The sequence below is a fragment of the Agelaius tricolor genome, unplaced genomic scaffold (genome assembly GCF_023055355.1).
Source record: "Agelaius tricolor isolate 1412-34295 unplaced genomic scaffold, bAgeTri1.0.p SCAF_34, whole genome shotgun sequence".
Lineage (NCBI taxonomy): Eukaryota > Metazoa > Chordata > Aves > Passeriformes > Icteridae > Agelaius > Agelaius tricolor.
In genome coordinates this window covers 4189192-4204196 of record NW_027269294.1, presented here as the reverse complement: position 1 = coordinate 4204196, position 15005 = coordinate 4189192, and the positions used below count along the sequence as shown (strand labels likewise).

The 15005-nt window shown below is 41.0% G+C and overlaps 1 long non-coding RNA gene across 5 annotated transcripts in view; it reads left to right on the top strand.

The window, feature by feature from the left end:
- The first annotated feature begins 1962 nt into the window (after window positions 1–1962).
- Window positions 1963–15005, top strand: part of LOC139602449 (uncharacterized) — a 30132-nt gene continuing 17089 nt past the window's right edge. For 4 of the 5 annotated variants that reach the window (XR_011683220.1, XR_011683221.1, XR_011683223.1 and 1 more), the window contains exons 1-3: window positions 1963–2085; window positions 2354–2452; window positions 9203–9306. This is a non-coding gene — a long non-coding RNA (uncharacterized lncRNA). The remainder of the gene's footprint in view (window positions 2086–2353; window positions 2453–9202; window positions 9307–15005) is intronic. The other variant, XR_011683224.1, reaches the window with a different exon arrangement.

The window sequence follows — 15005 nt, the reverse complement described above, 5'->3', positions numbered from 1 at the left end:
CTGTTGTATAAAGCTCTGTTATGGGTGGGATTTTGAAATATAGCTAAGGAACCATCTTTCAGAAGTTACTTTTAATTTGTATTTTGTTTAGACTTCATGCTCTCGAGCCCTGCTTCTGGCAACTGGTAAGCTTTCAAAAAGATCATTTTCAGAATATTTTTCAACAGAATAATTTTCATTATTGTTTACAATAAATCTGCTGACTCAATGTCAGTTTTTAAGTGTGGGGGCCCCAGCTCTACAAGCAGACTAGTGGGAGCTGTGAAACAGCAGCTGTAGATGGTTCCCACTGATAAAACCCCAAGAACAGAGGGCTGACACATGGGAACACTTAGTCACCCTTAGTTACTCTTGAAATTTTTCCTTGCTTTTCTTTTTACTAGAAAGTGTAATATGAATGGCTGTCAATGCAAGGGCTTCCATACGTCTTGCACAAAGATCAAGGCCAGTTTCATTCTTACTGTAGAATGAATTTTAATTAACTTGAGGAGCAATATGTAAAATGCAGGTAAGATTTATCCTGTTTTCTAATTAATTTTCCATGTTTTACATTGGATTAGTTTTCTTCAGTTATTGGATGGATAGAAAATTACTTATATCTCTAAATTTTAGATCCATGTGGCATAATAAAGCAGAAAAAAAACTTGCTCAGAGAAACAAGAAAATTGAGCAAGATAAATGTTGACAAATCACTGAAAAACTATTTTTCATGTAATTATGTGCAAAACACCACTTTTAATTGAATATATGGCCAGTCTAGTACTGTTCTGCTATAGTGTTTTCAATTACAAGAATTTGTCATTCACAATATTTTACAATTAAAACTTAAAAACATTCCAAAATCACTGAATTTTCTCCCTTTAGTGAGGAATATAATACGAAGCTGCATGGCCATTACCCTTAGCTGTGAGTTTCTGTGCCCTTTACAACATGGAATTTGGGAGAGTAATGTGCTTTTAAGCAGAGAGACTGTTTTGGGAGCCTATTTTTATCAATACAGTGAAATGCTATTGTGAGCCCCATGAAAGGAAGAGTCTGCTAAATCCATGGAGAGTTTTGTTCCTGCAGTGTTGGAGAGTGTGCGATAAAATGTGCATTTATATCAAGAAAAATATCTGAGGAAGTAAAATCAATGAAAGATAGTGCTGAGACTTTCCAATACTGTAAAGTACTTAATGTTGTAAGGCCCTAAACTTTTCTTTCAGATGGATTAGATAATAAACTAGATCTTGGTTTGCTATGGTCAGAAAAAGATAAATCATTGATGGCTGAAGCAGCAGCCAAATTAGAGTAAGAGCTGCCATGATGCAAGTACTTGTATCTCCCTTTCCTGGGGTTAGTTTAGTTGGTACAGTCTTAATGTCTCCTGTGGTGCCATGTGGACCTGGCCGTGAAATGCAGCTATTTCCCATTGATTCCCTGATTTCTGCCCCAGGGGGTTGTACCCCCCAGCACAGCCAGCAGGCACAGACTGTTTCCTGTACATCCCGTTGTCACGTTTAGCATCTCAGTGCTCAGCTTTAATTGCCTTGACAACCGAACACGCTCAAACTCAGGGCACTGCTGGATGTCACACTTTACCTGCCTGCCCAGCACTTGCTGGAGCTGAAATGGCTCAGGGCAACAGCAGAACTGAAGCTGATCAACTTTGCAGCTGTCCTGAAGGGATGTGCAGTTAAGGCAATTCTTTTGTGGGGGATGCTGAGGTGGTAAATGCACCATCTGAACTGGTGCAGTTCAGATTCCCCCGGAGGTCCACATTCTGCCCAGCAGGAGACAAATTGGATCCCAGCAGATTTCTTCATTTTATACTTTAGCTAAAGAAAAACAGCTTTTTATGTGGCACAGCATTAGCAGCTTTGCTGAGTGCTGTGGGGGTGGGAGGGAGAGGGGTAGGAGCAGCAAATAAAAGCACATGATAAATGTGGGCTCCTGGCTTATTTTGCAAAGCAAATTGGTATTTGTCCTTAGAGATACCAAGTCAGATAAGCAGGACTGTGGGAAGGTAGCATAACTGGGAGAAGCAAACAGAATTATGGAAAAAGTGACTGTAGGAATGACAGAAGGTTTTCCAAGTGAAGACAGGTAAGACTTGTATGGCTTGGAGTTACCACCCAATATGGAATCTTAGGTTGGTAGAATAATTGGCTGGAAACCCAAAGACAAGGCGTGAAAACAGCAACAGGGCACATTAGAAATAGTGAAATCCTATTAGGAGTGAGCAATGTCAGTAGAGTTTGTGAAGGTTTCAAACATCTGTGGTCTGAAAAGTCAGACTGGAACATTCAGGGAAACAAATTTTCAGACAAATGTAATAACGTGATTTTTTTTCCTTTGGAAATACTGTAATCAGCCTCTCACTGCAAACAGTTTTCTGCTTGTGGGAAAAAGAAGGGACTCCAGAAGGGCAGCATACTGAGTGTGAAAGGACTGGAGCTTCACCACTTAAAAGGTAAGGCACCTTGAGGTGGTAAGAACAAAGTCTATTGAGAGATGACACTGAGGACTATGATTATATGGAGAGAGAAAAAAGGAAAGGAGGAAAAATATTGCTAAATACTGCTCCAGAGGAAACATTTCAGATGGTGGATGCCTATGTTGTTCTTTTGCAAGCATCAACTGACTTCTGTTATGATTAGTGTTAGCTGAATCAATCCCTAAACAGATTAAAACTGCAGCTATCCCAAGTTCAAGTGTGTGCATAAGAATTTCAGAGTGCTGTCCTGCACAAGGGCATGCCTTTTGAAATTATAATTAAAATAGATGGTCTTCCTTTCAAAATGAGCCAGAAATTCAGAAACTACTGTAGTAGCTTGCTGGCTCCTCAGCAGATGCTGAAGCCTCTTCACATGGGCAGGCAGTGTGGCTCTGCCAGCACAGAGCTCAATGCAGGTAAATCTGTTTGGCAATATTATTGCAGCAGTCAATCTGCTTCTGGTTACCAGGCTGAAGGCAGCTCAGAGACCTTTATACCTGGACACAGACTGCAATAGTGCTGTTGGTTTCCAAGAACTCTTTATGAACCCATTATAGTTAGTGGAGCTGTGACGTTGGCCTGGGAGCTATTTCCTCAGATACGCCATCAGCCAAATTCTGCACTTTGTTCTTTTGTAAGTCTGTGTGAAAGTTCAGAAGGAAGGAAAAAAATCAAGTGTTTTCATTCTTTAGCTTCACTTTTACAGTCTCTTGGAAAAAAATATCATGTCATTAAACCAGAGCATCTAAAGTGAAGGTGCTTGGATCAAGTTGTTTGAGAATCAAACTGCATTTGTGGTATGAGATGTGGCATGTCACTTGAAAATTTCATTCTAATGATAAGTGGGTCAACTGATCCAAAAAAGACATTGTAGGGTGTTTGACTGTGAGGAGCAACGATTTGTATTGAGCTTTGCTTGAGTTTCTTTCAAAATGTTGGAGACTCAGAGCGGTACAAAGGACCCTTTGGGGTTGAGACAGCAGGAGGAATGAGTTCAGTGGTGGCACATGGCTGGCAATGGGGTCAGACTGGCTACTGCTTCCAGCATGTGCTTGGGTTTGTCACTGTTTCCCTAATTAAGGGAGCCTCTGCAGCTCTGGTCCCAGCCCCAGGAAAGCAAATGCCATTTTGCTGGGGACTTGCCAAGCCTGCTGTGTCTCCAGATGGAGGGAAACCAAAATCTGTATGATTAATAAATGTGGGCTATGCAAATGAGAGATGCCTGAATGAAACTCTAAGTGATCAGTGCTCTGCATGCCCAAAGGAGCAAGAGAAATCCCTCCAATGTAATCCAGCCCGGAAAATATAAAAAGCAGCCATAAAGCTGAGCTGCAACTTCTGGGGGTTCCTGACTTGTCAGCCATCAAAAACGTTGGCTTCTCTATTGACTCAAAGTTTTTTACCCTGGAGTTGTGCAGTCTTGTTTCTTATCATGACATATGGTTTAGGGGGATAAATATGTGGCAGGACAAGTTATTAGGAGAGAAGTCACAGCAGGCAAATGTGCTGGCAGCTATGAAAAAGTGGATCCTGTTTTAGACCTTTTAGTTGTTATTAGCAGTCTGTCAATGACTGCACAGCTCAAATGAAAGTAAGCCAGGATTACAGAACTGGTTTTCCAAACAATTTGCTTTGTTTTTGCTTGTTTTGGCTCTATCCCAAGGAAGTTTGCCTGTTGCAGTGGCTGTGAAAGTTGATTTGTGGACAGCAGAGAAAAAAATATATTTTGTTACCTTGTTAAACGAATATCAGGTATTTAGTAGCCAAAACCTATTTGTGTATTTTAATGATTTGAAACAGCTTCTGAATATTTGGAGACTTGTCTTGATATGAAGTAAAGGCATTTGAATAACAGTTAGCTTTATTTGTAAGATTGTATTTGGTTTGTGAAAAGGTGCCAATACAAGGTGAGATTTTACTAAATGTTCCTTTCAAGCAGAAACTGCCTGTGACTGGCTGATCCCTGTGACTCAGCCTCTACAGCATTCACTGACATTGACTCAATTGTACAGACCAGCAGCCAAATCGTATTAAGAGGAAAAAAAATATCCGAGGCATGGTGGTTTAATTTAGTTGCTTTTCTTCACCTGTTTGCACTTCAATTTTAGGGGCAAAAGGTCTTCTGAACTGAAGCTGTTAGTCTATGAGAGAAAAGGAAGGAAAGCCAGCAGTACATAGCAAGCTGGAGGTTTTAATTCCTTTTCTTCATCTTTACTGGGTTTTTCTGGGTATAAAGTTAGTACACAAATTTTTACAGTCGGGGGGTCTTCTTCCTGGTCACACCATGTCCCAGTCAGCCCAAAATCTGTGCTTCACAGTCATTTCCTGCACATGTTCTGGGCATTTTCAGGGACCTTTCTCCTTGTGTCTCATGTGACTGGCACTACACTACTCTGAAAGTTTGAGTGGGATCTAGGTAAATAAGAGGCCTCTGACCTCCAGGGTTTTTTTCCAGTCTCCATACATTTACAGATACCTATTTATCTTTATCTCTCTTACTTTAAATGACCATATCTCTCCCCTTTGAGAAAAAAGATATTGCTGCTGTGTTTAATGTTAGCTCTCTTTTATTGTGTTTAAGATGACCATTACAAACCCCTTCATTGGGTGACAGCCCCTTTAGTAGCCTTTGCAAAGTTCACTTTGATGTTGAGAGCTTTGTTTAACACAGAGTATAGCCAGCATTAGAATACAGTTCTCAGGGCACCTAACAGACCTGAGACTCTAAATCTGACTCATCTTTGTTTGGGCTTCACAGTTTCTCAGACATCTTGCAGTGAGATCAGAGCTTTGGTACTTGGCTTTCAGATGTTTTCTCTCCTTAATGTTAGAGCTTGTTAAGGTATGTTGGGCATCTGTCATGGGCATATTTTATGAAAAATCCTTTTGCTAGGATTTTTCTCCTGAGAGGCCTCAGAAAAGAAATGCAAATGATAATTATCTGCTGCTGTGGAATGCAACAAGTGCATCTTTGATGGGTGTCATGTGGTTGTTTTTAATTAATGGCCAATCACAGTCCAGCTGTCTCAGACTCTCTGGTCAGTCAAAAGCTTTTATTATCATTCCTTTCCTTGCTAGCCTTCTGATGAAATCCTTTCTTCTATTCTTTTAGTATAGTTTTAATATATAATTTTCTTTTAGTATAATATATATCATAGAATTATAAATCAGCTTTCTGAAACATGGAGTCAAGACTCTCATCTCTTCCTTCATCCTGGGATCCCTGTGAACACCACCACAGGCATCTGTGATAGAAATGTGATTTTTCCCACTGTGATTTTTCCATGCATCCCAACTTTTTCTCTCCCAGTGGAATCACTTTAACTATACAGACTTGCTTTGGTTTTCCTCCTGAGAAGCTTGTGCAGTGGGCTCCCTTCTTGCACAGCTGACAGCTGGGCCCATGCCTCACTTGGACCTAGGGCTGCCTGGGGTGTCTCTCCAGCAGCAGCTTGTTGGCCTGATTTGTGATTCCCTGTTCAGCCACAAAGGGCTGGCAGCAGCCTTCTGTCTGGTTGGCTGATGTGTGTGCTAGAGCTGCCTTCTTGTTGCCAGTCAGATGGGAAATTGTGCTGCCTGTCCACTGCCGGACAGTGCTGCCAAATGGTGCTTTAGACAGCTGCTGCTCCTCACCACAGAAGCAGAGGGGCGAGGAATAAAATATGGATGTATCTGATCTGATTTGGAACTTTCTGGTAGGGCTTTTATCATTGCCTTGGTGATACCAATGCCCTAAAAGGTTGGAAGTGGTGCTCTGAGACCCCACCTTTTGTGGGTGGGCTTCCCAGGTGGTGTGGGGCTCGCACAGCTGTGTCAGCCCTTTTCCCCAGGGCCACTGGCAGGAGAGCAGCCAGGCTGTCACATCCAGGAAATGCTCTCCTCTGTCTCAAGCTCCTGAGAGAAGCCTGCTGTTCCTTCACTTATTTTGCAGGATTCTCAAGGCTGGATCAAACTCAGTCCTTCTGAGTACTGCGAGGCTTAAATTATTCTGGGCCATGCCTGCCCCTGCTTCTGGCTGTGCACAGAGATTATGAGAGCTAACTGCTGCTTAAAAATCACCTCCAGGAGCAAAAGGTTTCTCTACTTTGTTCCTGTTACTTTCAATTAATTTCTGAACATCTGTGATATAACCTTGAGGGAGTCTTAGAGGAATATAAAGATTCTTGACAAACAGTTCTTAGGTGAAATAAAAAAGTAAGTTTGCTTGGAGATGAGAAGCATTTTCATGAGATGTTTTTCTTACTCTTAAACAATGGCCTTCACTGTCAATGAGAAACTAGTTTCTCAAAATAAATGTGTTTATCTTTCAACAATTATTACTGTAGCTGCCTTGTATCAGTGATGCATTTTTTAAAGTAGGGAATTACACAATAAGGCAGTAGCTCAGTAAATGAAATAAAAAAGAGTACAAAAGCTGAAACTATAAAATGTTAGAGAAATGTTGTTTTATTTTTTGAGGAGGTAAAATCTCACTACTGTTGAGTAATAATGTACATGCCAAATTGCCTCTCTGATTATGCATGGAGGGGTTGAATCTGTATGTTCCTGGTATCACACATCTGACTTTTATTAAGGATTGGGACAAGGAACTGGAGATTGAATTGTTCAAATCCTCTGAGCACACTATGTGGAGTACGTGCCACAAGCATGTGGGAGAATAAAGAGCTCAGCGTATGTTTGGAATGGTCTTTTCAAACATGTGGTGTAGTCTGAAAAGAAGAAAAATTCATCAACAGGTACAAATTCCCAGCACAGTTCTTAGGAATAGCAATGGCATGGGAAGAGCTGGCTGTGGAGTGTTTGTACAGAAATGGAGGGCAGTTTCCAGGGAGTACTCTAAAAAGAAAAATGCTGTTGAGGCATGTGCATGAGATTTTTAGCCTGGGTGGGAGATGAGTGAGTTGTTCTGCTCAATTAGGGCTTGTGCTAGTAGATCATGTACCAAATCCTAGAGCATTTGGCTACCAAAATCCAAGCAAGCTGTGCAACAATTGAAGACTGTGTAGATGGAGGAAAAGAGCATTGTTGACGGTGTGAAAACATGTCCTGTGACAAAGATGAATCAAATGGATGTTCTTCAGCTTGAAGAAGAGAGGATTTAGAGGATCCATCCTTTGCATCTAATTGCAGACTGTTGCAGTGTGGAAGGGACTGGCTTGTTCTGCCTAGCTGCTCTTGGTAAAGCAAGGATGAACAGGCTTAAATTGAGGGGAGTTAGAGGGGACTTCCTCAGACTTTTCAAAGGTAAAGATACAGAAATGTTAGCAAGGAAAATCACATTTGAAAGACTGAAGGACATTTGAAAGACTGAAATCCGTCAGGGTCTGAAGCATTTAAGAACAGGGTGCAGAAATACATGTCAGGAATAATATGTACAGCTGATCATAGCCCTGGGCACAGAAAACGAATCCTTCCCAAGCTCACAGTTGGGCCATGAATTCTGGGGATCTTACTGCCTATGCAGCTTCCATGTTTTAGGCAGCAGTGGTGAACAGGAACATGAGCAGACTGGCTGATGCTGCATGCATGTGGTAGAATTTATCAGCTCTTGAGAGACAATAACGTGGCTACAGTCACTTATACACAACCTTGCCCCCGCCCCCCAAAATCTGCTGCTTTCTCTACCTCCTTGCATTTGGCAGTTTTATTTCCTTACAAATGCAGAATCTACAATTGCCAAGTTCCTTGTGATGTCAACAACCATGCAACTCAAATGGCCTTTCTCATTCATCTCATAGACCGAAAGGAGATGGAGGTAGTGAGTTATTGAAAACTTATTTGTGAAGTAAAACCTAACCAGGCTGTGGTGGATTTTGCATCCTGTCTGCTCTGTGCTAGCGTGAGATTGCAAGTCTGCTTCAGGCATGAAGGCTGTGTGCTCCGAGAGAGCTGAAGCTTAAATCAAGTCTAGAGGCTACTGCTGGTTTTCAATTTTTATGCCTTCCAAAAATGCTAATTCCTTAATACCTACCTACCTATTAGGTAAGCTGGATTTGCTCTTTTGTGGGGTGAGTACCTTTTGAAAGGTTCTTTCAGGCAGTAAGATAAACTCAACAGGAATATTTCTTGGAATAAATAAATGTTAGGCTGTTTTTTCCATTTAATGGATAAGGTGTGCAGTTCTTCAGGCTTTTAGTATTAAGAGATTTTCTTTTGTTAGCTTTTTATGTAAACTGAACGATACTTCTGATTTTTCAGTGAAGACTGAGCTTTTTAAGGTCTCTTTAAGGTAAGATTGACTTGTCAATCAGATTTTATACTGAAAACTTTTTATGAAATGATTAGGTGCCTAAGAACTGCATAAAATCATGGTTGGATGAGCTATTCACTGAAATACTTGAATGAGTTGCTAATGTTTCACTCTTTTGACCTATTTTATGTGGTAAAGAAGACAATATTTTTCATATTTTAATAACTGCATTCTAAATTCATAAAAGGACAAAGAAACAGGATTTTGAAAGCAGAGCCACAGCAATGTGGGCTTCAAGGCTCAGTGGGAGGGATATGGGAAATTCAGGCTGCAGCTGGCCCAAAGATAAGGAGTAGTTCTGTAATTGCTAGTGCAGAGTACACTACTTCACATTAACTTGTTTTTTCATGCTATGTTAGTTTGGAGCAGGAATCCTCTATAGTTAAATAAAAATGGTTTGGAGTAGGTGACGAGGTCAGCTACACAGGGATAGGAGTAAGCTGAAGATGAAGATTGACTTTGTCTTTCCTCTGCAGGTCAGTGATAAAATTGCTCCAAGTTCTTGACTTGCCCAAACCACCCTCAATTGCCCTGAAATAAAGCCTTAATCTTTAAATACCTGATGAAATGGCAGCAGAAGGTGAGTTGAATCTCCATGTGTGAGGACACCTTCCTTGTTCACTCTGATGCTTTGCCTTACCTTGTCTATCTGTGTTTCCTCAGATTTGTGTGAAGTTCATTCTCCTGGCAATGCCATGGCTCTAAGCAGTGCACAGGATGTCCTTCTGTCCCTGTGCTCTGCAGAATGCCTAACATCCCCTTTTTTGTACTCATTTAAAATCTGTTTCATCATAGAAAGATGCTGCTTTTACAAAGGAAATTGTTGCAGGCTATTTTTCAGGAATTGTTCAGGAAGAGTGTGAGACTCTAGCTTGAGAAACAAACTAGCTGACTTTAAAAATTAGTCTTCCCAGGCACAACTTAAATTTTTTTACTCATTTTTAGAATGAAATTCAGTTGAAATTTCTTCCGAAGTTCTAAAACCTGCAGAAAATTGCTTTCTCTGTCTCTCCATCTGCTGTTATTAGAGCTGGACAAAGTGTATGGAATGCAGTATAATGAAAGACTCTTTGTCCAGATACTCTTGGATCAGAAGTGAAATGCTCTGAAATCCTGAATATGAAGCTGTCAAGAAGCCTCTAATCAAACATTACAAACTGAGGCAAGTGAGGGATTTCAAATAAGCACCTGTGCTTGTCAGCAGTCATTTTTCTGCATACTTTTTTTTTTCTGAGATGGGACATTGAACTGATTTCTGATGTTCCCCAGAAGATTTCGAGCAGGTTTTGTTGTATCTTTCTAAAAATGTTAGGGTTTTAAACATTCAAGAAACTCAAATGACCTTTTACCTCTTGCCCTGGTTGGAGTTAAAAATTTCTTGACTTGGCACATTTTTTCTGGAAAATATTTTGATCTTCTCAGTGGGTTTTTACTGCCACTTATGTGTTCAGGCTGATCACTGTGTCTTCTCCAACAATTTTCCATTTGATGTTGAAATTCAGTATTATGCAAGCAAATCTGAGGAAGAAAGAAGTACTAGTAAGATGATTTTCTATGCTGAAACACAGCAGTTCAACATGTTGTTGAACTATAGGTTTAGCCCATGCACATTTTTCTAGCCACAGTAATAATATAGAAATACCTATGGCTCAATAGCAGTACAAATGTACTGACAGTGCTGAACAAATTAGGATAAATATAGCAATTTTCTAACTGTGTTGGAATATCCTATTTCATAATCAGCAAGAGCTAAAATAAGGCATTTCTGTAGCTTCCATCATCATGGTAAACACACTGACTCTTCTAATTGTTAATTTAATCTGTACTCTTATTCCTTACTCATTGTTTTGTTGATTTGTTATTTAAAAAAACAGCCAAACCAATTGCAGCCATCCCATAAAATAGACTGCTGAAGCACCAGTGGTATTTACAGGATGTACTCAGTGTCTTGTTTCTCCATTTCTCTCTTTGCCAAATGGATCTTTTGGTTTTTTTTTTTTTGCATTCTGAGTGTATTGAGAATCACAACTAAGTTGTGACGTAGTATGGATAAAGTTCCCCACCCCCAATTTTTTTGTAAACCTTAGATTTTGGTTGAATGAGTGTGATTTGAATCAGTCAAAAACCAGAGGAAGATGAGTGGTCAGTGGGCAAATAGTTTGAGATTTGCCTTTATTCCCTGCTAGACTGAAAAAGTGTCCAAACCTGTTATGGGCATTTCTTCACATTACCTTGGAGAAGGCAGCAACAGGAGGCTCTTTGGAGGGTTTTTCTTGTTCCTCTTGGCAAAGCAGTCAGCGATGGGCTAGAAGGGGAGTATCACTGGCTGGTTTAAAATACATAAAAGCCTTTCAGGACTCTGAAGAAGCTAAAGTTTAAGCAAAAACATCTTTAAAGTCAGCAAAAGGAACTGTTACATGTTTTTATTCCTCTCTTGTCTTCTACATTCATATTCCCCTGAACTAGCAAAAGCTTGGAAATCTAACCAAATAACTCCCTGAGCATAACTTTGTGATCAGGTAATATGATTGGCAAAGCTGGAGATGCACAGCTGTTAATAAATGAGCTAATTGTTCATTTAAGACTCCTTCAGCCTACACAGAGGAGGTGAAGCACAGGATGAATAACAGTGAGTGTTTACACCTTCACAGTATTTTTTTTAGTGGTCACAGCTGTGCTTTGCATCACAATTTTGGAGTCAAGCTCTGAAAACTCCAGCACTTGTTTTGTTTGTTTCAAGACTACTGGTGGGGTTACTGAGAAACACTACCCCATGTTTAGAAGGGCAATTCCTGTTGTGTGTATTCATGTGTTTACTGAAAGAAAAAGGTGTCCCTTGTAGAGTAGGAAACCCATTTTAAATTGCTTTTTGAAGCATTTTGGCTTCCTTTCAGTTCCTTGTCAGGCTTTTTGAATGGAATTATTTATTATTCTTGACAGTTGTATCTCTGGGACTACATAGATGTTACTGAGAACATGGCTGAGGAAAATGAATGAAGCTGTCCTGTTGAGATAAAGCTTGACAAATCAATTAGGTTTTCCTTGTCAGTAGTGCTGGAGAGGGAAAGCCCCATTTGAGCACTTGGCAACTCTGAGAGCTGTTACCTGGAAATGATGTGATGATGATTGCTGATTTGCACAGTGCTACTGCCTGAAGAACTAAATAGCAAGGGGCTGGAGGGAAGAGGGGGCTGAAGGCTGTGCCTTGTCTCCTTGAAAGCATGCATGTCACAAGTTGTTAGGAACAGGTCCCTGCTAGTGTGTTTTTTATTTAGATTTAGTATTAAGCAAAACACCTGTGCAGAAGCCCCTGGAGCCACTTTGGCCACAATTAGATTTGCAATTGCTGCCCAGCAGTGCCAAGACAAATGTACTAATATATAAATTCTGCCAGCCAGCACCAGTGAAAACACTAATTTAGCCCAGCAGATGAAAATAGGAGAATTTCACCCAAGCCTTTAATTTCCCCAGCTGCCCAGAAACAGGCATTGAGCCTTTCTGGAGGACTCTGGCCAGAGGATGGTGTGATGTGCATCGCTGTCCCCTTTGCTGAAGCCAAGCAGCCCATGGGCATCATGGGTTGTTATGGTCCTTATCCATCAACCTGTGGAAAGGGATGCTGCTTTCAGGGCCTGGGAGCTGATTGTTCTCTACCAACAGGATGTTCTTTTACACAGAGTGGAGGCTGAATTTCGTTATGTAGGTTCCAAAGGCAAAGAAGTTTCAGAAATCGTAGATGTGTGAGTAGTTGCTTTCTTGCTATAAAGATTTTTAGCAGCAAAAAAACATCATTTATGTTCTTAAAATTAATGGTATGAGGAAATTCATCCCAGCGAAAATCAGAAATACTCACTTTCAAGTTAAATATAATTTAATTTTTACTGCTTTTTTTTCCTGTTAGTTTCTCTGAGAATTCAGTGGAATCCCTAGTTTATATGCAAGTGGGATATGCATGGGTTGTTGGCATGAGCTGGAGTATGGATGGAGGTTTGTTTTAAAGTTTGGGAAGCTTAAAAATTTATAAACAAGTTTTTAGAATGCAAGACATAATTGAGGTGTTTTCTTAGAACTAGAGGCCTTGTACTCAGGATGTAAATTGAGGGAGCAGAGGGGGTGTGTTACTCACGGCATTTGTTCATGGCTAAAGCTGAGGTAACCAAATTAGCTCCCAGTAGAGGAAGAGGAGATGATCTGGGTGACCTTGTTGCAGCTGAAGGCTGGGAGTGAGTGTACACCAAGTCTGTGCTCATTTAGAAGCAAGAGCAAGGAAGGAAATGTGAAGAAGAGGTTGCCAGGAAATCGTGTAAGCAGCCTCCTGTACAGAGCAAGCCTGTGCTGGCCCAGGAAAAGGCAGTGGTTCTGTGTGTGACAAAGAAAATAGAAAATGATAGTCCGAGGGACTTGTGTGTGCTTGTGATGCTCCTGAGGAACTCTGCAGCAGTCATAATCTAGTGCTGGTTAAATTTATAAATATCATATTCTATGTTACTATGATTTCAATAGGAATTGGCATGTAACCTACACTTCGGAAACTAAGTATTGTCTGATCAGGCAGTAAATGAGTATTGAGTTCCACAGCTGCTATTTTAACATGTGTACATTGAAAGCTGTCCTTCTGTTTTGAGAACAGCAGCGCTGGTTTCACCAGTGTCTGTGCTCCTGTTTTACTTGCAAATTCTAATGGTTTCTGAGAAAATTGGAAACAACAAATTGCTAAAAAACGCAGAGGCAAACTGAAACTGGAATTCATTATTTGACTCAAGCTCTAATGTTCAGCAATTTAAAATTGCAATTACATGAGGTAATTGGAGTTGCGTCCCCTGCTTTCCCTTTAGTCACTGCGGGACTGTATTAAGACAAATCCTTATGGTGGCTCTCCTGTCATGGCCAGGAACACTCAGCTGTGAGTAGTACAGAATCTGCTTTCCTGCTTTCCTCTGGCACACTGGGGCTGAACTTAGCTGGAGATGAGGCACAAGACTCCAATGGGACAGAGACACAAAGGATTCTTTGAAGTGTCACAAAGGACTCTTTTTCTGGTCTTTGCCCGACATTTGTGCTTCCACGTGTATGCTCAGCTTTGAGCATCTTGTTTGAGATGAGCTGGAAATCAATTTGCCCCACAGGGATCTGTCAGATTTCCACCATTCTCTGAAGCCTGGGGAGCAGATCTTTGACTGGAAGCATTAGGGCTTATGTCACTCAATCACTTCTCTGCTACTACTGCCACCTGAGGAATAATTGTCTTGTCTCTGTCTGGGAAACAGGAGCCTCCTGATAGCTGCAGCAGTTTAGATGAAGTTCTCTGGGCTTTGTGTAGGTGAGTCGGAGGGAAACTAGAGGGGATGTGATTTTCTTCCATTGGTTTTTCGGAGAGGATACAATGAAATGGACACACCGACATTTTCCAAAGGTGACTTGTGCCCTCATTCTGAACAAAGGCAACCTATGCCATTACCTTTCTCCAGGGACACTTTTTCATGGTCTGGAGCCCACCTAGGGAGCCTCCATCCCCCTGTGGTCTCTGCAGAGGGTGGTTGGTGCTGCTGAACTGCCTGGGAGCTGTCCCCACCCCAGTGTGGTGGCTGAGCACTGAATGCCAATTGCCTTGCCTAATAAGCCCTGTGAAGGGAGTAATCCACACCTCAGCTGGAGCTGCCTCAGCTTTGGCGCTCTGCTCACTCAGTGGCACCCCATGAGGTGATAGAAATGCCACTGGCTAATGAGTGCGAGCTGCACAATGCAGGCAGCCATGAATGGAGGAAAGCAATGAAGAATCAGTAAGATTTTTCTGAAGCTGCATTTGATGTTGGATCTAATTATTTCTAGCAGATGATAATTCATTTGTACAGGTCGATAATTCTGTACCTCTCCTTTATGGTAATATTGAATAGCTGCAGTTGAGTTTTGAGAACAAACAAGGCAGTACGTGGGCTGTATTGAGCACCCATCAGTAAAATGTAATTCCTAGCTGTGAGTAATGGCCTCCAAGAGCAGAGCTAACATTCCCTCTTAAAAAACTTTTAAATTAAGTTAAATTCTTATCTTTCAATTTAAGGAACAAATGATTTTTTCTCCTTTAATTTAATGGGCACTTGGATTTTTTGTGTGACAGAGATGAATGACTCAGAGTAACTATTTCTTTCCCCTTTCCTTTTCTTTTGGTTCTTTTCTCCACATCCAATGGAGAGCTGGAGATGGTGATGACTCTGAAGAGCAGTTGAGGAAACTGGGGGTGTTTAACCTGGAGAAGAAGAGGCTTGGGGGAGACCTTATTGC